This window comes from Jaculus jaculus, chromosome 5 (assembly GCF_020740685.1).
Source record: "Jaculus jaculus isolate mJacJac1 chromosome 5, mJacJac1.mat.Y.cur, whole genome shotgun sequence".
Classification (NCBI taxonomy): Eukaryota; Metazoa; Chordata; class Mammalia; order Rodentia; family Dipodidae; genus Jaculus; species Jaculus jaculus.
Window position 1 is genome coordinate 175,254,224 of NC_059106.1, and position 21,815 is coordinate 175,276,038.

A 21,815-nucleotide genomic window follows, 5' to 3' on the forward strand; every position below is an offset into this window, starting at 1 on the left:
GATTACAGGTTGTATCACCATGACCAGCTTAAAAGGGGTTTTAATTTTCTCATTTGCTCTTTTTTCTCTATTTCTCAAATTTTCTACAAATTAAAATTAGTGTTTTTTTAAATAAGCATATTAGTATAAATGCAGAAAGACTGGAATATTTAACAAAATTGTGGCAATAAGTCTTTGAGGAGTCAAATTATGAAGGATTTCTACATGTTGTTGTATTCATATCTATGATGTGTTCAATTTAAAGACCATATTGAGTGATATTTGTTATCTAAAAAGGGAGCCTGGTGTGGCTACTATATATTAAAGGCATTAAATACACATTGTTCTTGGAAGTTTCTGTGAAAATATGGGCAGGGTTATAGTGATTTTAAGAACAACTTTTCCCCTTAAATCTCCAGAAGCTGATCCTTGGATGTGAACGTTATCAGTGAAGGTGTGAAAGAAAACTGAAGCAAAAGTTCTTTTTTTTTTTTGTTTTGTTTTTCGAGGTAGGGTCTCACTCTGGCTCAGGCTGACCTGGAATTCACTATGTAGTCTCAGGGTGGCCTCGAACTCTCAGTGATCCTCCTACCTCTGCCTCCCGTGTGCTGGGATTAAAGGCGTGCGCCACCACGCCCGGCTAAAGCAAAAGTTCTTAAGAGAGTCCTCTGGTGAACAGCAGAAAACTTAGCGGCCACTTGAGGAATGTATCTCAGATTCTAGGTCCCCATTAGGGCCAAGGGACTTGAGAGAAGCAGCTGCTGCCCAGAGAGAACTTGAAGTCAGAGGCACTCGAACGTTTCTTTTGGCTCACCTCCTTCTTCCAAACAGCCCTGTTTTTCTAATACCTTCCTAATGCCACTCTTGGTCAGGGGATGGAAAAGCCAAAGAACTTTCTGGAATTACCATCCCTTATGGACGCATATGAGGGCTTTTCAGTTTATCATTATAGTCACTGTTTACTCATCACAGGAATATTTTGTAGAATGAAGGACTGACAATCACACCTCAGAAATCCAGTCAGTCAGCCATGATCTGTTGAGTCCAAACTATGATCAGGTCTTATCTGGATGAGTAAGTGAGTTTTGGTCCTTGCCTTCAGAAGCCTGTTAGCTATGGCTAAATTATACCCATAATTATAGATAATTATAAGTTGATGCTGTAGTACATTAAGTACTATAGATGACAAACACTAGGACAGCATTTTTAAAATAATTTAACTAATTAATTTATTTCAGAGAGAGAAACAGATAGATGAAAGAGAGAGAGAGAAAGAGAGAGTGAATATGGGCACATCAGAGCCTCTACCACTGAAAACAAACTCCAGACACATGTGCCACCTTCTGCATCAGGTTTATGTGGGTACTGGGGAATCAAACCTGGTTCCTTATGCTTCGTAGGCGAGCACCTTCACAGCAAAGTCATCTCTCCAGCCTCAGGACAGAATATTTTAAAGTAGAGTCAAATTTGTAAAAATATATTTTATAACTCAATATATATATACAAATATATGCATATACACACATATAGTAAATACTTAATTAAAGAATTACCATTCTTCTTTTTTTTTTTTTTTTTTTTTTTGGTTTTTTGAGGTAAGGTCTCACTCTAGCTCAGGCTGATCCGGATTTTACTATGTAGTCTATGTAGTCTCAGGGTTGCCTCAAACTCATGGTGATCTTTCTTTTTTTTTTTTAATATTTTATTTTTATCTATTTATTTGAGAGAGAGAGAGAGAGAACAGGTGAACCAGGGCCTCCAGTGATTGTAAAGAAACTACAGATGCATGTGCTGCCTTATACATCTGACTTACATGGGTCCTGGAGAATTGAACCTGGGTTCTTTGGCTTTGCAGGCAAGTGCCTTAAATGCTAAGCCATCTCTCCAGTCCTCATGGTGATCTTTCTATCTCTGCCTTCCGAGTGCTGGGATTAAAGGTGTGTATCACCACAAAATGGTGTATGCATCTAGAGCTTGTTTACAGTGTCAAGAGGCTCTAGCATGCTCATTCTCTGTCTCCGTTTCCTTGAAAATAAGTAAAATAAAATTTTCAATTTTAAGATATATTTTATTTAATATTTTATTTTTATTTATTTGACAGAGAAAGAGGGAGACAGAGAGAAAGAGAGAGAGAGAATGGGCGCACCAGGGCCTCCAGCTACCACAAACAAACTCCAGACATGTGTGTCCCCTTGCGTATCTGGCTAATGTGGGTCCTGGGGAATTGAACCAGGGTCCTTTGGCTTTGAAGGCAAATGCCTTAACTGCTAAGCCATCCCTCCAGCCGTTATTTACTTACTTATTTGAGATAGAGAGAGAAAGAGGTAGAGAAAGGGAGAGAGAGAGAGAGAATGGATGTGCCAGGGCCTCCAGCCACTGAAAACAAACTCCAGACACATGTACTCCCTTGTGTCTGGCTTATGTGGGTCCTGGGGAATTGAACCTTAGGCCTCGCAGGCAAGCATGTTCACAGCCAAGCCATCTCTCCAGCCCACTATTTTATTTTGTTTTTTTGAGGTAGGGTCTGCTCTAGCCCAGGCTGACCTGGAATTCACTCTGTAGTCTCTGGGTGGCCTTGAACTCATGGTGATCCTCCTACCTCTCCCTCCTGGGTGCTTGGATTAAAGGTATGAACTATCATACCTGGCAGAATAATTTTTTTTTATTCGGTTAATAATTTCTTTATTCTGGAAAAGCAAATCAAATTCATATTCATATAAACACTGACATTACAAAGTACAGGGAAAAGAGAAGGAAGGAGGAAACAAACCCTCTACAAATCCTGCTAATACTGTCTCACCCAACATGAGCATAATGCTTTGTCCTACATTCAATCACTTACATAATAAACCACAAATACAGTCTTCTCTGGAAGATGCACTGCTCCTCTTTGAGATGGCGGGGAAACGGGACCAGAGGTGAGGGTAGGAGGCTTTATTCTTTTGGCAGATCTTCTCAGTCATTATAGATATTGCTGCACTGTTAATAAAAAATATATGCTTCTCTGTAGAGCATTAAAAAAAAAAAATTCCAAGGATGAGATGGCTGAGGTCTCAGCTCAAGTATCTCCAAATGCATTGTTGTTCATTCCCTGATCTTTCCCTGTGTTATTTCTTCGTTGTTTTCCGGATCAATGCCATTCTCTGTTTATGAGCTTCTGTCGTGCAAGCTTTTTTATAGGGTCGGATTTCTTCAGAGCCATATCCTGGGATCCACATGTTCCACTGGTGCTCTAGATGTAACTGGACATCTCTCACCTCTAAGGTGCTGGACTTGCGATGTCGTGCAAGTTGGCAGGCAGCTGTCACCACACTCAATAAAATCATCAGCAATCTGTAGCAGCATCTCCTCTACATCTTCATCCAACTGCTCATTAGGATCCACTTCTCTTACTAAGTCCTGTAATTTCTTCTTGGTTAATACCTGATTGTTTTCAGAGAGTGCCTGGAATCTTTACCACAGTAGTGCTATTGGCCATGAAGCCTTGTGGAGGGGTGCTGGCTGGTTCCAGTTTTATGGATGAGAAATTGGAGAGGTTGATTACAGCTGAGAGGCCAAACTGGTTCCTAATCTGCCGAGCTTTGGACTTCAACTCATAGAGCTTATCTTTCTTTTTGGAGCTGTGAGGACCAAGGCCAATTAGAGGCAGCAGCGTCTATCTCCCCATGATATGCGGAGACTGCCCCAGTGAAGCTTTCCTCTCAGCAGCCGGTCCGACTGCGCGGCCCTGCCCGAGTACTTCTAGCACCACTCCCCCCCCTCGCCTAGAATAATTTTTTTAAAAAGAATTATTATTGCTATGAGTTATGCACTCTACTTTCCAGTCTGTTCATTTAAAAAACATTTGCTATAAGCCATTAAATTGTACTCATAGTCCCTTAATGGTTGCAAACCACAATCTGGCCTGTCATAAGAGTTTACTGTAGCTTGGATCTGGATTGTCTCACAAAATTCTATGCCTCAAAGACTTGGTTGCCACCACATGGCACTCTTGGAAGGTGATAAAACCCTTTGGAAATGGGGTCTACTAGGAGGAAGTTAGGTCATTGGGAATATATTCCTGAAAGAGATATTGGGATGCCTTCCTCTTCCCCTAATGGATTTTTCAGCCCCCATGAAGTGAGCAACTTTGCCCCACTGCACGCTGATGCCACAGGAAAAAATCAATGGAGCCAGATGTTCATGGACTGAACCCTCTGATAACATTAGTCAAAAGAAATCTTTCCTCTTTATAAGTAGATTTTTATCAGGTATTTTATCACAGTGACAGAAAGCTAACTACTTAGGGGCACTAGCCTAGAGTGGAGTTAGGTGGAAGGTACAGAATGCTTTGTTGTGGGAGTGCTAGGCCAAGACATAAAATATTATGAATTAGCTTAAAATGGCTAAAAAAGAATGATTCATGCAGATACCCTCATTTTATAGATTGAAATCAGTGAGATGTGATTTGTTCCAAGTCCCCCCAAGCCCAAATCTAACTCCAAGTGTAAGGTTCTTTACTGTATTGCAACCTATTAGTTGTAGTAAACCTCTTCATCTTACCTAGTTATGGGTCAAAGACTATTATTCTCTCCTAGGCTGACTAGAAGAAAAGAGAAGAGTGGCAGAAGGCTCTTATTTACAAAGAGCCAATTTAATACTACTACATGCAAAACAATGCACCTCAACTGCTACCCCACCTGGCTTAAGGCCCAAGGGGAGCAGTTTGCACCTTCCTGCAGGGGCTGGCTGGGAGCCAGATTCCTGCTTAGTTCTGGCTTTCATGAAAGGGCGTTTTCACAATGTCCACATGAGGGTCAGGCTCAGTTTAAAGCTCAGAAAAGGGAGCAGTACCTCTTTTCCATCTTCTCATACTCTTCCTGCACCACATGTTTCCATCTTGCCTGTCCTAGGCCATCAGTCTTGTAGCTGCTTTATATCATTAACTATGCACATCAGTTCTGCAGCATGAAGGTAATGTGACTTTAGTGAGTGAAGTAAAGGTCACAAACAAGGCTGTCAGTCAAGGTCATGGTCAACGTAGATGATGTAGGAAGACATGAGGGGAAAGGATTAGAGGGAGCAAGGGCCTTAGGCCAACTTTGAAAATGGGAAAGAGACAGGAAAGCTACATACAGTTGGACAGTTTGTACCCATGCAGAGGTTGAGTGAAATCGGAAACCCACACACCACTCTCAAAACTGCACTACTAGCAAGGGGTGGTATCTGGAGGATAAAGAAATGATCTTTCTTCACTCACAGAGGTCAGATGGTTATTCACTGACAAAAGCCAGAAAGGGCCAGTCATGGTGGCACATGCCTTTAATCCCAGCACTTGGGAGGCAGAGGTAGGAGGATCACCATGAGTTCAAGGCCACCGTGAAACTACATAGTGAATTCCAAGTCAGCCTGGGCTAGAGTGAGACCCTACCTCAAAAAAACTTAAAAAAATAAAAATAAAAAAGCCAGAAAGGAATGATTCAGTAGGGCATGTGGGCAGAGAGATGGAAACAACCCTACCACATAACTGCACATGACTATCAGGCCTGGGAAAGCTGCCTCAGGTTTTAACCACTGGAGCGTACAGGCAGATAAAGGCTAGTGGCCGGGTGCTGCTGTAAGTGGTGACAAGCTGAGACCATAGGAGCTGACAAAGCAGAGTTCTCACAGTTCTAACACCTTATCAAGCCAGACTCAGTAATCATCCTCCATCTCTATGCCCCCTTTACCACTTTTAAAGCAAATCAGATAAATCCTAAAGCCTCCAGTTCTTCTTCTGAGATTTTAGTTATTGCTAAAAATGTGATTGATGGGTTGGGGAGATGGCTTTGTACATAAAGTACTTGTTGTGCAAGTGAGTTACCTGCCTGAGTTCAGATTCCCAGAACCCTTATAAAAGCCAGATGCTATGGTGGGCATCTGTAATCCCAGTGGTCTATAGCCAGAAGAGAGGCAGAGACAGGAGAATCACCTAAGAAAGGAGAAGCTCCCAGGCCAATATCTTGGAAAACACAGTGATAAGCAAGAGACTTTGCATCAAGCAAGACATAAGATGATGATCAATAGCCAAAGTTGTCCTCTGACTTCCACACATACCCAGTGGCATGCTCACACCTGCACACGCACACACACATACACATCAAAACAAAACAAAAATATGATAGGTTATATATGACCATATCAAAAAATCCCTTTTGTCATTAAATATGCAGACTTTCTTACAATCAGAATTCCTATAATACCAAACTCAACCTGAAAGTTGAATGGATAACTATGAATGCTGAACAATCTTCTATTTTTCTTTTCTTTTTTAAAAAAGATTTTAAAAAATTTATTTATTTGAGAGAGAGAATAGGCACACCAGGCCTCTAGCCACTGCAACACAGAAGAAATGAGATATTCAAACTGACAGATATATGGATTAGGCTGATATCGAGAAATCTGTGGTAAAGCACATTGAAATACACAACACAGCCAGGTGTAGTAGCACATATGCCCAGCACTCAGGAGGCAGAGGTAAGAGGATTGCCATGATTTGGAGGTCAAACTGGGACTACAGAGTGAGTTTCAGGTCAGCCAGGGCTATAGTGAGGCCTTCAAAACAACAACAACAACAAAAAAAAGAAATACATAACATGTATATTACAACCCATTACTAGGAGCTGGAGAGATGGCTTAGTGATTAAGGCACTTGCCTACAAAGCCAAAGGACCCAGGTTCAATTCCCCAGGACCCATGTAAGCTAGATGCACAAAGGGGTGCAAACATATGGAGTTTCTTTGCAGTGGCTGGAGGCCCTGGTGTACCCATTCTCTCTCTCTCTCTCCCTCTCTCTCTATGTGCCTATTTCTGTATCTCTCTCTCTCAAATAAATAAAATACAAAAGCCCTACAACTACAAAACTTACAAAAAGTATTAGAATTTTATGTATGTTTGTTGATAAAGAATAGAATTATTTTATAACAAATTATATTTGTTATGTAGCAAGTTTACTTTTAAAATATTTTTAGAGCCGGGCGTGGTGGCGCACGCCTTTAATCCCAGCACTTGGGAGGCAGAGGTAGGAGGATTGCCGTGAGTTCGAGGCCACCCTGAGACTCCATAGTGAATTTCAGGTCAGCCTGGGCTAGAGTGAGACCCTACCTCGAAAAACCAAAAAAAAATTTTTTTTTAATTTATTTGACATAGAGAAAGAGGGGGAGACAGAGAGAATGGGTGTGCCAGGACCTCCAGCTACTGCAAATCAACTCCAGACACATGCACCACCTTGTGCATTTGGCTAACTTGGGTCCTGGGGAATCAAACCTGGGTCCTTTGGCTTTACAGGCAAACAGCTCAATTGCTAAGCCATCATTTTGACCTTTATATAGCAAATTTATAACAAATACATTATAACTCCTAGCAAAGGGTGGCATCTGTCTGGAGGATGGATGAAGGCAAGGTGGAAACACAAAGGATGTTAGGTGCAGGCAGAGTGTGAAGAGATGGAAAGTGGGGGCTGCTCTCTTTCCTGAGCTTTAAAATGGGCCTAACCCTTTCTGGGACATTGTGAAAATGCTCATTCATGAAAATTATAACAAATTAATTTAATTTATTTATTTGAAAGAAAGATAGATAGATAGAGAATGGGTACACAGAGAGAGAAACAGACAGGCAGTCAGAATGGGTATGCCAGGGCCTCCAGCCACTTGCAAATGAACTCCAGACACATGTGCTACCTTGTGCATCTAGCTTATATGGGTACTAGGGAATTGAACCTGAGTCCTTAGGCTTTGCAGGCAAGCACCTTAACCACTGAGGCATTTCTTCATTCCTATAACAAATTCTATAACAAATTATCCTACTGCTTCTGACCCTTCCCTGTTGCCATTCCTTGGTAAGCATATCTACTTTCTCTCCACCATACCCCCTTTTATTTACCTCCATATGACCTGGCTTCTATCACCAACATTTAACTGAACTCTCATGCTAAGCAACCATCAAGACTTCTTGTGACATCAGCAACCTTAGAACCCTCTCTCTGTCATTTTCTCTTCCTGTGCCACTAAACCATCTTTTCCCTGTCTTGTCACTTCTTTCCTAACTAAAAACAATTCTCAGGGCCTGACACTTGGGATCTAGCTTTTTTTCTTCTTTTTTTTCTGTTTTCTTTTTGTTTTTTCAAGGTAGGGTCTCACTCTGGTCCAAGCTGGGATCTAGCTTTTGACTCTATTCAAGTCCTTGGGAGAACTCTTTGTCAGACCACCCACCCACCACTATGTTCTTGACTCCATTATCAACAGCTCCATTTACAACCTCCCCTCAGTTTCTGGTTCTACATGATCATTCACCTGGATGTCTCCATAGTCATACCCCAGTGTCACAATGTTTCTAGTTATCCATATCAACAGTTAAATTCTTCTCCAGACTATCTCTCCAAACACCAATTTCTAGTTAGTGTCACCAATATTCTTTCAAACTCAAACATATCATATACCCTAATCTGGTAAGAGTGACATGATTATGATTCCACTGAGTGGCTCCCAGGGTCATACTCATGTTGCTGCAGCCCCTGGCCTCATGGAAAGTCCACTCTGTTCTGTCTACTCCCATACTTCTTAGGTTCAGGGCCAGGCCAGGTTCTGTTTCCTCGTGAAGTCTTTTCCAGTGACTCCAGTTCATAGTGATTATTTTCCTATCACAATCTGTTAATGATTTAGATTCTGCTGGATCACAGATACCAGCAAACTGTTAGTTTCTTTTGCCTGACTTTTACTCAGTTAGTTGTCTATTGGTAGGCTTCTACACATCCTACCCACCCCAGAAGTTCCTCTCTTTGAAGCCTTCCCTAGCTCTCCTAGGCTCTCCTTACTGGGTACCAAAACACTTTCTTATTGCTGCCAAGTTCTTATCCTCTTATATGGTAGTGACATACAATTTTGTGTTTAATCAGTCATAAGAATGTAACTAAGTCCCTTAAGGGAAGAGAACTATATCTTATATATCTTCCCTTCAGGAAAGAGATTATATATTATACTATAATAAAGCACTATAGTTGGCTTATAGGCAACCAACATTTCCATATGTGCAAAATATTCCACATATCCATCTTATCTTCCATACCAGACTAGAGTCTCATCATGGACAGGGGTTTAATCTCATTATTTTATACCCCATAATGACTACAAATACAACCCAGAGAAACAACTGGGCAAATGCTTGTTGGCTGTATACTTATAATGAGGTGCTATGAAACAACATGCAAATTTGTTGGAATAACTTATAAACCTGGCAACTTGAGGCTGGAGAGATGGCGTAGCAGTTAAGCGCTTGCCTGTGAAGCCTAAGGACCCCGGTTCGAGGCTCGATTCCCCAGGAGCCACATTAGCCAGATGCACAAAGGGGGCACACGCGTCTGGAGTTTGTTCACAGTGGCTAGAAGCCTTGGCATGCCCATTCTCTCTCTCTCTCTCTCTCTCTCTCTCTCTCTCTCTCTCTCTGTCACTCTCAAATAAATGAATAAAAATCTAAAAAAAAAAATTAAAAAAAAAAACCTGGCAACTAGACTTTCTGGGAATAGGAGTCTTATCAAGTTGTCTTAAAGTGCTGTGCCTTGCTATTTTGGAGCCAGCATAACACATTTCTGTATTTAGTGGTGGTCCTGTCACTTAAGGTGGCTAACAGGATGTCTAAGTGGGAGATTTATTTCAGCTGTGAACTCTATCAATCTAAAATCAGAACAAATCAGAGTCCTTCAAGGAGGGGTTGAGGGATGGATGACTGCCAAGAGTTTAGTGCTGTAGGAAAGTCTGGCCACAAAGTATATCTTGCAGCAGTGGAGATAAGCCTTCAGCACAACACTGTACATATGGGAAGGATTACTGAATTTCATCCAGTGGTCTAAGACCTGTCCTTTCACACAGCAGCATACACATTAGTACCAAGTATAATCTTGCTGACTCAGAAGAAGCTAATATTTCATTTCTTACCTATCAGGAAATTCCATTACAAGGTAACTAGATATTATAATAATATCATATTACAAGGTGACCAGGACAGTAATGTACTCAAGATGACTACTTCTCCAACAATCACTTTGGTGGTAGAACTTCTCCAGCTAGACATACCCAAAGATGTATTCATTCATAATTCTAGGCAACAGGGCATGCATTTACCCCATCTGGGGCAAGTGTTTGGGGAGTCAGAAGTACTTGGAAGAAGATGCACATCCTGCTTAGCAAACACTTATTGTGTCACAGACCAGGCTATGTGACAGGCCATATTTCCCTCAACTCCATGGTCCAGATCCTCAGGAGGAGGCCAGAAGCAACTCCTCCTCAGTGTTCAGAGTTAGCTTAAATAATTATGACCACCCCTAGAAGAGAAAGAGGCCTTTGAGCTGATGTCTAAACAGAATGTGACCAAGGACAGGGGAAGAAGGAGGCTGTAGCCTGGGCATAGACTGTGAAACAAGTTCAGATAGGGATACAAACACCCAAGCACAAGGTAAAGTCTCTGGGAGGGTCCGTGTACCAATGGAGATCTGGAAATCCAGAGAATTTGGAAAGACTTGGAGAAAGTCTGGGCCTATGTCTTCTGATAACTTTTTAAAAATATCTATTTATTTGAGAGAGAGAGAAGGAGAAAGAGAAAAGGGAGGGGGAGAGAGACAGACAGACAGATAGACAGACAGACAGAGAGATTAGGCACACCAGGGCCTACTGCTACTGCAAACAAACTCCAGAGGAATGCGCCACTTTATGCATCTGGCTTTACATGGGTACTGGGGAATCAAACTTGAACCATTAGCCTTTGCAAAGCAAGAGCCTTTAACTGCTGAGCCATCTCTTCAGCCTATCTTCTGATAAATTTTAAAAGCCAAAGACGCAAACAGGACCATGTTAAGACCCACTTTTTTGTAATATTTTAGAAAAAAAATTGTATTTGAATCAAGAGAGACTGCCTCTTTGGATAGATGGACTCTGGACAGTCCCAGCTCTGTTTTTTTTTTTTTTTTGTTTTGGTTCTTCAAGGTAGGTTCCCACTCTAGTTCAGGCTGACCTGGAATTCACTATGTAGTCTCAGGGTGACCTGCTACTCTCAGGGGTCCTCCTACTTCTGCCTCCTGAGTGCTGGGATTAAAGGAGTGCACCACTATGCCCGGCTTTGGTTTTTTTAAATTAAAATTATTAATTTTATTTGTATGTAGGTGGCAGGCAGTGTCCCAGGGGCTCTTGCCACTGCAAATGGATACAAGATGCTTGTGCCACTCTTTGCATCTGGCTTACATGGGCAGTTTGGGAATTAAACCTAGACTGGCAGACTTTGCAAGCAAGTGCCTTTAACTATTCAGCCATCTTTCCAGCCCTCAGCACTGGTTTTTAAGACACATTCATGCAACATAAGCATACTTAAGGCATGTGCTCTCTCAAGAAATGAAGAAGGTATCTATAGAAATACTTCTGAAAGTGCCTATTTATATTATTAGTCATGATAAGAGTGAAATCAAATAACCATTTAAAAAAGGAAATGCTCTGATTTTCTTAGATACTTCTCTACTACATGGAATCTGTATGTCATGGCTTAAAATGTAATCTAGTTATTGTTGATTAATGTAGAAAAGGTGAGGAACACTGAAAACCATTAAGAAAAATAGCAATCCATTATGCAGTTATAGCTATTTATGTTTTTAAATATTTTTCCTACTTTTATTGTCTTTTTAAAAAAGCTTATGTATTTGGGAGAGAAAGATTGGGGGATGAGGAGAATGGGTGTGGCAAGGCCTCTAGCCACTGTCAATGAACTCCAGATTCATGCTTCACCATGTACATCTGGTCTGTATGGGTACTGGGGAATTAAACCTGGTCCTTAGGCTTTGCAGGCAAGTGCTTTAACCACTAACTATCTCTCCAGCCCCATATCTTTCTTTCTTTCTTTCTTTTTTTTTTTAAAGATTTTTTGTTCATTTATTTGAGAGCGACAGACACAGAGAGAAAGACAGATAGAGGGAGAGAGAGAGAATGGGTGTGCCTTCCAGCCACTGCAAACAAACTCCAAACGCATGCGCCCCCTTGTGCATCTGGCTAACGTGGGACCTGGGGAACCGAGCCTCAAACCGGGGTCCTTAGGCTTCACAGGCAAGCGCTTAACTGCTAGGCCATCTCTCCAGCCCCTTTTTTGTTTTTATTTTTCGAGGTAGGGTCTCCCTCTAGCTCAGGCTGACCTGGAATTCACTATGTATTCTCAGGGTGGCCTTGAACTTCACTGTGATCCTCCTACCTCTGCCTCCCAAGTGCTGGGATTAAAGGCGTGTGCCACCACAACCGGCTTACCATATCTTTCTTTTTAAAAAGTATTTATTTGCAAGAGAGAGAGAGAATGCGTGCACTCTGTCACACGAGTGAGCAGGGGAGGGGAGGGAGAGAGATACTCGCCATGCCAGGGCCTTTGCCACTGCAAATAAACTCCAAATGCATGCACCACTTTGTGCATCTGGCTTTACATACTGGGAAATCTGTCAAACTGGGCTGGCAAACTTTGTAAGTAAGCCCCTTTAACCACTAAGCAATCTCCCCAGGCCCATATTTTTCTAAATAAAAATGTTGGGGTTGGTGGATTGCTCAGTGGTTGGAGACACTTGTTGCAAAGCTTGGCAGTCCAGGTTCATTTCCCCAGTACCCATGTAAAGCCAGATGCAGATGAACTCCAGATGTATGTAAAGCCAGGTGCATGCATCTGGAGTTCATCTGCAGTGGTAATAGTTCTGGAATGCCCATTCCCTCGCTTTCCTCACAAATAATAACATGTCTTTTTTAATATTTTATTTATCTTTGACATAGTATTTCACATCTTGATTTTTTTCCCCTACTGGTTACATAAAAAATTTTGATGTCAATAAGTATTTTAGTTATTATTTTCTATTTACTTATTTATTTGAGAGCGACAGACAGAGAGAGAAAGAGGCAGGTAGGTAGATAGAGAATGGGCACAACAGGGCCTCTAGCCACTGCAAAGGACCTCCAGACGCGTGTGCCTCTTGTGCATCTGGCTAATGTGTGTCCTGGGGAATCAAGCCTTGAACTGGGGTCCTTAGGCTTGACAGGCAAGCGCTTAACCGCTAAGCCATCTCTCCAGCCCTGTTTTTTTTTTTTTTTTTTTTTTAAACAACATCCTCTCTGTTAGCTGCTAGAGCAGAGTTTTTTGGGTTGTTTTTTTTTTTAAATTTTTTATTTATCTATTTGAGAGCAACAGACACAGAGAGAAAGACAGATAGAGGGAGAGAGAGAGAATGGGTGTGCCAGGGCTTCCAGCCTCTGCAAACGAACTCCAGACGCGTGCACCCCCTTGTGCATCTGGCTAACGTGGGACCTGGGGAACCAAGCCTCAAACTGAGGTCCTTAGGCTTCACAGGCAAGCACTTAACTGCTAAGCCATCTCTCCAGTCCCAGCCCTGTTTTCTTGAGGTAGGGGGTAGGGTCTCACTCTGGTCCAGACTGACCTGGCATTAACTGTGTAGTCTCAGGGTGGCCTCAAACTCACGGCGATCCTCCTACCTCTACCTCTTGAAATTCCCACTCATACTTTTCTATAAGCTTGTCTTTCTCTTTGTTGGACTGTATTAGATCGCCACCTGGTCTTCTAGCTTAGATATTCTGTCCTCTCCCTCATCCATCCTACTCGTGAGATTTTCTACAGTTTTTTATTTCATTAACTGTGTTCTTCATTGCTAGTAATTCTGACTGGTTTTTCTTTATTATTTCTATTTCCTTATTTATGTCTTGTATTGCCTTCTTTATTTCATTAAATTGGTGTCCTGCGTCTTCTTTGATTCCTTTGATTTCCTCTTTGATTTCTTCTTTGATTCTTTTGATTTGTTCTTTGACTTCTTTGAACATATTTATAATCATTCTTTTGAACTCTTTCTCAGGCATTTCCTCTAACTCGTTCTCACTGGAGGACATTTCTGATGCATTAATACTTTTAGGTGGATTTATATCGTCTTGCTTTTTAGTGTTTCTTGTGTTAGAATGTATATATTTTTGCATCTTGGATTAAGTTAATGCTTGAATTTTCTGGCTTGCTGGGTATTCTTAGCTATATCAATTGATTTGATGTTATATATTTTCAGGGTAGGAGCTTAAGGTGTTAGGTATGGCTCTTAAGACTCTCAGAGTATCTACAAAGGTGTTCCTAGGGGTTGAGTTTCCCTGCTATGGGAGTATTCAAGCAGGCTGAGTGGAATAAAATACAGCTAGATTCTAAAATTTAACTAAACACTACACATTCAATCAAAAACAGCCCCAAGTATGTATGCAAGAGTAGTTATTATAATGACCAGATCCTCTATCAACAAAGAGGTTAAGATTTCTGGTCTGTTGAGGGATCCAAGTCAGCTTGCGACCAAGTGAGACCCTTCCCTGGTGCAATCCCAGTTATCTTGGATGATTTTGGTCTCAGTCAAGTTGCTGCCTGGGTTGTCGGGCTGCTGTTCTGATTTCTGGAGCTGGGCACTGGCTTTTCCTGTGGGGCAAACCGAGCCTGGCAAGTGTGGCCCTGCAGATCAGCACCCCTGCTGCTGGAACTGCTGCTGCTAAAGCTGCCTCTGCTGGGTCTGTCGCCCCGCTGCTGAAGCTGCTGCTGCTGGGTCCACGGCTGCTGCTGCCTCTGCTACTGCTGCTGTAGCTGCCACTGCTGGAGCCGCCACTGCTGCTGAAGCTGCTGCTGCTGTGTCCACTGCCGCTGCTGCCACTGAAGCTGCTGCTGCGGGATCTGCCGCTGCTGTTGCTCCTGGGTCTGCAGCTGCTGGGTCTGCCGCTGCTGCTGTGACTGGAGCTGCTACTGCTGGGGCTGCTGATACCGGTGCCGGAGCCACTGATGTTGCTGCCAAACTCTGCTCCTGCTTGGCTCAAGTTGGCGTGGCTGGGTACTGGGACCGCTGCTCTGTTCATCAGAGCTGGGCTCAGGTGGTGGGGGAGGGGAGGGAGCCGCAGCTGCTCTGGTTCTCTCGCTGTTCCACGTGTTCTTCTACCTCGTGGTCTGCTCCTCCGTTGCTCACTGCCACTCTCCCTTCACATTTCCTGAGTTGTGGAGAGCGCCAGTGTGAGTGGAAGCTCCCACATCTGGCTTTTCCTGCAGCTGGAGCTGAGTCTAGCCACTTTCTGTTGCGCTGCTGCTGCTGCTGCCGCGGTTGGCAGAGGGGCCGGAGCCGCTTTTGCCAGCCTGTGTGGGCTCTGGATGCTCTGGATCTCTTCTACTTCTCCGCTGCCGCTTCAATTTCCTATACACCTCACTTTTTAGTAAAAGTGTGTATTTTGCTGAGTTTTTTTGGTCTTTTTTCCCCCCTAGGCTGCTTTGGCGTGGTACCTACACCGCCATCTTAACTGGAAGTCCCTACCTCCTCCTCTTAAGTGCTGGGATCAAAAGCTTGCGCTACCACGCCTGGCTTGTTTTTTAATTTTTTTATTTGCAAGCAGAGAGTGACAGAGAGAGAGAGGGAGGGAGAAAATGGGTGTGCCAGGGCCTCTAGCTTCTGCAAATGAGTGCCAGATGTATGTGGGTGCTGGGGAATGAACCCTGGTTGTTAGGCTTTGCAGCAGGCAAGCATCTTAACTACTGAGCCATCACTCCAACTTCTCCCTTCCCCCCCTTTTTTGGGGTAGAGTCTCACTCTGGCCTAGGCTGACCTGGAATTAACTATGTAGTCTCAGAGTGGCCTCAAACTCATGGTGATCCTCCTACTTCTGTCCGCAAAGTGCTCAGATTAAAGGTATGCACCACCACGGCTGGCCCCCCTTTTTTTTAAAGACTTTATTTTCATTTATTTATTAGAGACAGAGAGAGGGAGAGACAGAGAGAGTGAGAATGGGCATACCAGAGCTTCTAGCCACTGCAAACGAACTCCAGATGCATGTGCCACCATGTGTATCTGGCTTATGTGAGACCTAGAGAATCAAATCTTGGTCCTTAGGCTTCATATGCAAGCGCTTTAATTGCTGAGCCATCTCTCCAGCCCCTGTTTTAGATATATATATATATATATATATATTTTAAAGTTACCTCATTGATCACTTGAAAGCATGTCCCTTTTTTAATTTTTTTTATTATTTATTTATTTGAGAGCGACAGACACAGAGCGGAAGACAGATAGAGGGAGAGAGAGAGAGAATGGGCACGCCAGGGCTTCCAGCCACTGCAAACGAACTCCAGACACGTGTGCCCCCTTGTGCATCTGGCTAACGTGGGACCTGGGGAACTGAGCCTCGAACCAGGGTCCATAGGCTTCACAGGGGAGCGCTTAACCGCTAAGCCATCTCTCCAGCCCAAAATGTGTAGCCTAGGCTGGCCTCGAACTCCTGATCCTCCTGCCTCTGCCTCTTCAGCAACATCCTACCGGCGTGCGCCACCACAACCGGCTGTTTTAGATATTTTTTGAAGCAGGGTCTCACTCTAGTTCAGGATGACCTGGAACTCACTCTGTACCACCAGGTTGGCCTCAAATTCACAGTAATCCTCCCTCTTGCAACCTTTTGAGTGATGGAACAAAAGACCTGTGCCACCATACCTGGCTATATTTATTTATTTTTTTGAGACAGTATTGTTGTATAGTCTAGACCCTGAACTCAAGATCCTCCCACTTCAGCCTCTCAAGTGCTAGGATTAGGGAAAAGTGTGTGTCTCTTTGCCTGGCTCCAATAATATTATTATACAAATGTTTTAATGGCTATGTAGTATTTTACTTGTGATAAACTGACAAGTCCCTAGTTGCTCTTTTGTTTTAAATATTTGATATTATTATTAATGCTGTATTAATAAAATTCACATACAAATATTTTTTTAAAAAATTTTTATTTATTTGAGAACAACAGAGACAGAGAGAAAGAGGCAGATAGAGATAGAGATAGATAGAGAGAGAGAGAGAGAGAGAGAGAGAGAGAGAGAATGGACACGCCAGGGCTTCCAGCCACTGCAAACTAACTCCAGATGCGTGTGCCCCCTTGTGCATCTGGCTAATGTGGGTCCTGGGGAATCGAGCCTCGAACTGGGGTCCTTAGGCTTCACAGGCAAGCGCTTAACCGCTAAGCCATCTCTCCAGCCCCACATACAAATATTTTATATATACTTCTGATTTTCAAAATGGTCCTAGAATGATAATTTATGGTCTAAGGGTATATATACTTTTAAGGCATTTGCACATATTTTTTTCCAAAACTACTAGGCAGACTTGGAGTCATGCTTCTTGCTCAGTAACTTTAAACACATTATATAAGTGGTATATATCTCCTATATATACGAAATAGTTTTAGAAAATAAAACTTTTTGTGGAGTCAAAACATTTCAGATTGGCTGATTATTTACTTGAGGCAAATAAAGTATCCAAAGCTCAGAACACTGATGCTATGATAAGAAGCTGGGTAGTGTGGTGGTTTGGTTCAGGTGTCCTCCATAAACTTAGGTGTTTTGAATGCTAGGTTCCCAGCTGATGGAGATTTGGGAATTAATGCCTCCTGGAGGGAGTGTATTGTTGGGGGCCGGCTTATGGGTATTAAAGCCAGTTTTCCCTTGCCAGTGTTTGGCACACCCTCCTGTTGCTGTAGTCCACCTTATGTTGGCTAGGGAGTGATGTCCACCCTCTGCTCATGCCATCGTTTTCCCCTGCCATCATGGAGCTTCCCCTCAAGCCTGTAAGCCAAAATAAATCTCTTTTTCCCAGAAGCTGCTCTTGGTTGGGTGATTTCTACCAGCAATGCGAACCGGACTGCAACAGTAAAGTGGTACTGAGGAGTGGGATTGCTGCTAGACACCTGACTGTGTGGCTTTGGTCTTTTGGAGCTGATTTTCAAGAGGAATGTGGCAGGATTTGAAACCTTGGCCTAAGAGATGCTTTGCAGTGCTGTAAGTACAGCTTGATGGTCTATCCTGGTCAGAGCTGAAAGACCTGAAGGCAGTAAGAACTATGGACTGTGAGGTTTGGCTTATGAGGGCGAGAAAGAGCTTTGCTTGTACTGGGCTAGCAGTTTGTGTGAGAAGCTTGCTCTTATGCCCATGTCCTGAGAAGTTGTGCAGGGTTGCTTTGCGTAGAAATGAACTGGTGTGAGCAGAGGAATATGGCACAGAAAGGAAAATCTTTGGGTGAACTGCTGCCCGTTCAGCTGCAACTGAAAGATTACAACCTTTGAGACTAGGCTAGCTGACCTGCGCTGGGGCAACAAGAAGAATGTAGACTCTTTAGAAGGGGCCTGAGTGCTCAAGGAGTGTCCTGTTCTTCAAAGTCTGCTTTATTCCCCCCTGGATTAACAAATTGGCACCCTACCTGGTATCATGGAGTATAAGAAATGCTGGAGAGAGGGTCATTGAGTTTGCAACACGGTCTTGTGTTTTGGAAATGGCCATGGGCAGTTTGAAGCAGGTTTGCTGGTTGCCTGCATAGAGACCCCATGGGGCCATGAGAATGAACCGTAGATTGCAGTGGAGACCCAGTGGAGATGCCGGGACCATGAGATGGCTGCCAAGGAGCTGCCGGCCCCGATGAAGTTTTCCAGGACTGTGAGTAACCTAGCTGGAGGGGTGGAACTGGAATGCCAGAGACTTATTGCTGGTTAGAATTATCAGACTTGAAGATTTGTCACTGGCTAGAGTTGCTGTACTTGAAGCTACAGAGTTTGATGTGTGCCCTGGTTGTTTTAGATCTTGTATTGGTTGAATGTTTCTTTGCTATGCCCAATGCCATCTTTTGCAGTGTGAATATTTATTCTGTGCCATTATAGGTTTTTTGAGGTTATATTTTGGTATTATGGCTTAGTTAAAAGATCTTGAACTATGGGGATGTATGAACATCATTGGGATTGATAAAAAACTATGGGGACTTTTAAAGTCAGACTGAATGCATTGTACTTTACATCATGCATGGATATCAGTTTATGGGGGCCAGGGGCAGAATGTTGTGGTTTGATTCAGGTGTCCCCCATAAACCTAGTTCTGACTGCTAAGTTCCCAGCTGATGGAGATTTGGGAATTAACACCTCCTGGAGGGAGTGTATTGTTGGGGGCCGGCTTATGGGTATTAAAGCCAGTTTCCCCATGCCAGTGTTTGGCACACCCTCCTGTTGCTGTGGTCGACCTTATGTTGGCCAGGGGGTGATGTCCACCCTCTGCTCATGCCATCGTTTTTTCCTGCCATCGTGGAGCTTCCCCTCGAGCCTGTAAGTCAAAATAAATCTCTTTTTCCCAGAAGCTGCTCTTGGTTGGGTGATTTCTACCAGCAATGTGAACCGGACTGCAACAGGTAGTAAAACCATGTCAAATTCACAAAGTTGGTAGAGTATGGTGCTAATGAAAATGAGATCTAGTGTGTGAGTCAGGACTAGTGTGCCAACTTTACACAAGGGAAAATCCACAGGATGCCTCACCAACTCAGCCAACTATTCATAGATTTGTACTCTTGGCCAAAGGGAAGACTGAGGGATGGAATGTAGATTACTCAGCATGACACATTCTAATGCCCGGCTGCTGCATATGTCTTTTAATAGGTCAAATATTAAAGAAAGTTTTCCTTTTCCTTTTCCATACCCAAATCCAACTTCCCAGAGGGAAACAGTATTGCATTCATTTTTCCAAAGAGCTACAGTCCTTAGAGGATTATATATGGATAGTTTCTAAGTCCATGTGTTTCTCATACCTGAATGGCTTGCCTTGGCTGCTCAGTACTGTCTGCTCTGAGCCCTTCTATAATTGCTCCCATCCAAAATGACCTTACTAGGAGGAGGTTTCCCTCTAAAGATGAATGAATCCTTTTTCTTGCCTTTTGGCTCTCTCGTGGGCAGAAATTAATCTGAACAAAGGCAGGGAGGGGTTCAAGGTACACCTCTGACAGTAGAGGGAGTGAACGAAGTTTACATGAGCTTTATTTCCAAGGCAGAATTCAGCAGCTTTAAGATTTCAAATTAAGCTCACTCCCCAGGCTGGCCTCCCTGAGTGGAAGACCAACTCCACAACACACAAGTCTGCTCTGCTACAGCCAACTGCTTATGACTGGCCATTCTTTCAGGTAACCAGCTCAGCTGATACATGGAAACAAAGAACCATGTCATATACCCACTCTCTTCTATTCTGGTAGTTAAAATACTAAAGTTCCAGATCTTCACAGGACAAATCTCTCCATGGATGTCAAACACATGAAAACGCTCCCAAGGAATGAGGGTTACTGAATTAGTTCAGATAGACTTAGGTCATGATAAACTTTGAAACTATTATTTTTAAAAATTTTAGATATTGTTAAATATAAAATAACAATTGCAAGCTTTTATTAAGTAGGTACTCTACATACTTTTGTTCATTTTATCCTTTAAACAACCCTGAAAAATAGCTATCATATAGGCTTATAGCCAAGGAAATTGGCACTCAAGAGTTATTTAACATGCCCAACACTACACAGCCAGGAAGTGAAGAGACTGGGATTTGAACTCAGATCTGCTTATTCCCAGAGTCCAGACTACTTCAATTTCCCAGGATGGGGCTGAAAAGTCTCTGGTTTTCAGGATCTACAAAAGGTTACAATGGAGAATTTGAAGATAAACTTTGAGCTGTCAATGTAATTGTTCTTGTTCTCAGCTACCTAGCTGCCTTTTCCACCTTGCTTTCTGGAATGTAGCAGCTTCACAGAGAAGAAGTTGAGACTTCAAATACCCAACTTTACTTGCTTTATGCTAGTTGATGCACATTTTAAAAGAGGAAATTTTACTGAAGTTGGGATACATGAAAAAGTTAAAAAAATATTTATATTTATTTTTTAATTTATTTGACAGAGAAACAGGGAGACAGAGAGAGAATGGGCATGCCAGGGCCTCCAGCCACCGCAAACAAATTCCAGATGCGTGTGACCCCTTGTGCATCTGGCTAACATGGGTCCTGGGTACTTGAACCTGGGTCTTTTGGCTTTGCAGGCAAATGCCTTAACTGCTAAGCCATCCCTCCAGCCCCCCACAAAATATTTTAAGGTGGAAAGAATAAATATTTGTTCATTATTTATTTATTTATTTGAGAGCGACAGACACAGAGAGAAAGACAGATAGAGGGAGAGAGAGAGAATGGGTGCCCCAGGGCTTCCATGCCAGATGAATTGTGGTCAGAAAAATTATATTTTCTATTCGGCTTCTAAAAAATGCTCCTTGGCTAAATTCAGGTATAACTTAGAAGGTGTTTGCTGTCAGATGATTGCTCAGTTTCTGGAGAGTATCATATTAAGGCCCTAGTTTGGATTCCCATATGGGAATTTCCCCCTGTTCAGTATGTACCAGCATGCCTAAGTCTAGCCCATCAGATTATAAATACAACCTCATAAAAACACCAACTTGCCAGACGTGGTGGTAGACACTTTTAATCCTAGTATTTAGGAGGCCATTAGGATGATCACTGTGAGTTCGAGGCTAGCCTGATACTATATAGTGAATTCCAGGTCAACCTAGGCTAGAATAATACTCTACCTCGAAAAACCAAAAACAACAACAACAACAACAAAAACCCTCACTTGGAGGAAGGCCCTGGAGAAACCCAACCTGGTAGTGCATATACTCTTAGGAGGTAGGGGGAGTCCTGGTATTATCACACAGAAAGCACCATTATTTCTAACTGCAAGACAAATACCTCCTTTCAGCCTTGACACTTCTTGTTTTAATGCATCTGTAATTAGGGTCACACCGGAATGAATAGCATATGTGATATATACATTAATTTGATCTAAAAGTTGTTGGTAAATTTCTGGTGTATCTCAAGATCAAGGAAATATATTGTCTTATAAAATCATAACATAGGACTGGAAAGATGGCTCAGCAGTTAAAGGCACTTGCTTGCAAAGCTTGATGGCCCATGTAAAGTCAGATGCA

The 21,815-nt window shown here is 42.7% G+C and overlaps 1 protein-coding gene and 1 pseudogene across 3 annotated transcripts in view; both read right to left on the minus strand.

Annotated features, from left to right (window-relative positions):
- Positions 1-21,815, minus strand: part of Mapre3 (microtubule associated protein RP/EB family member 3) — an 81,595-nt gene that overhangs the window by 57,109 nt on the left and 2,671 nt on the right. The window lies entirely within an intron of this gene.
- Positions 3,009-4,823, minus strand: LOC101616080 (annotated as a pseudogene).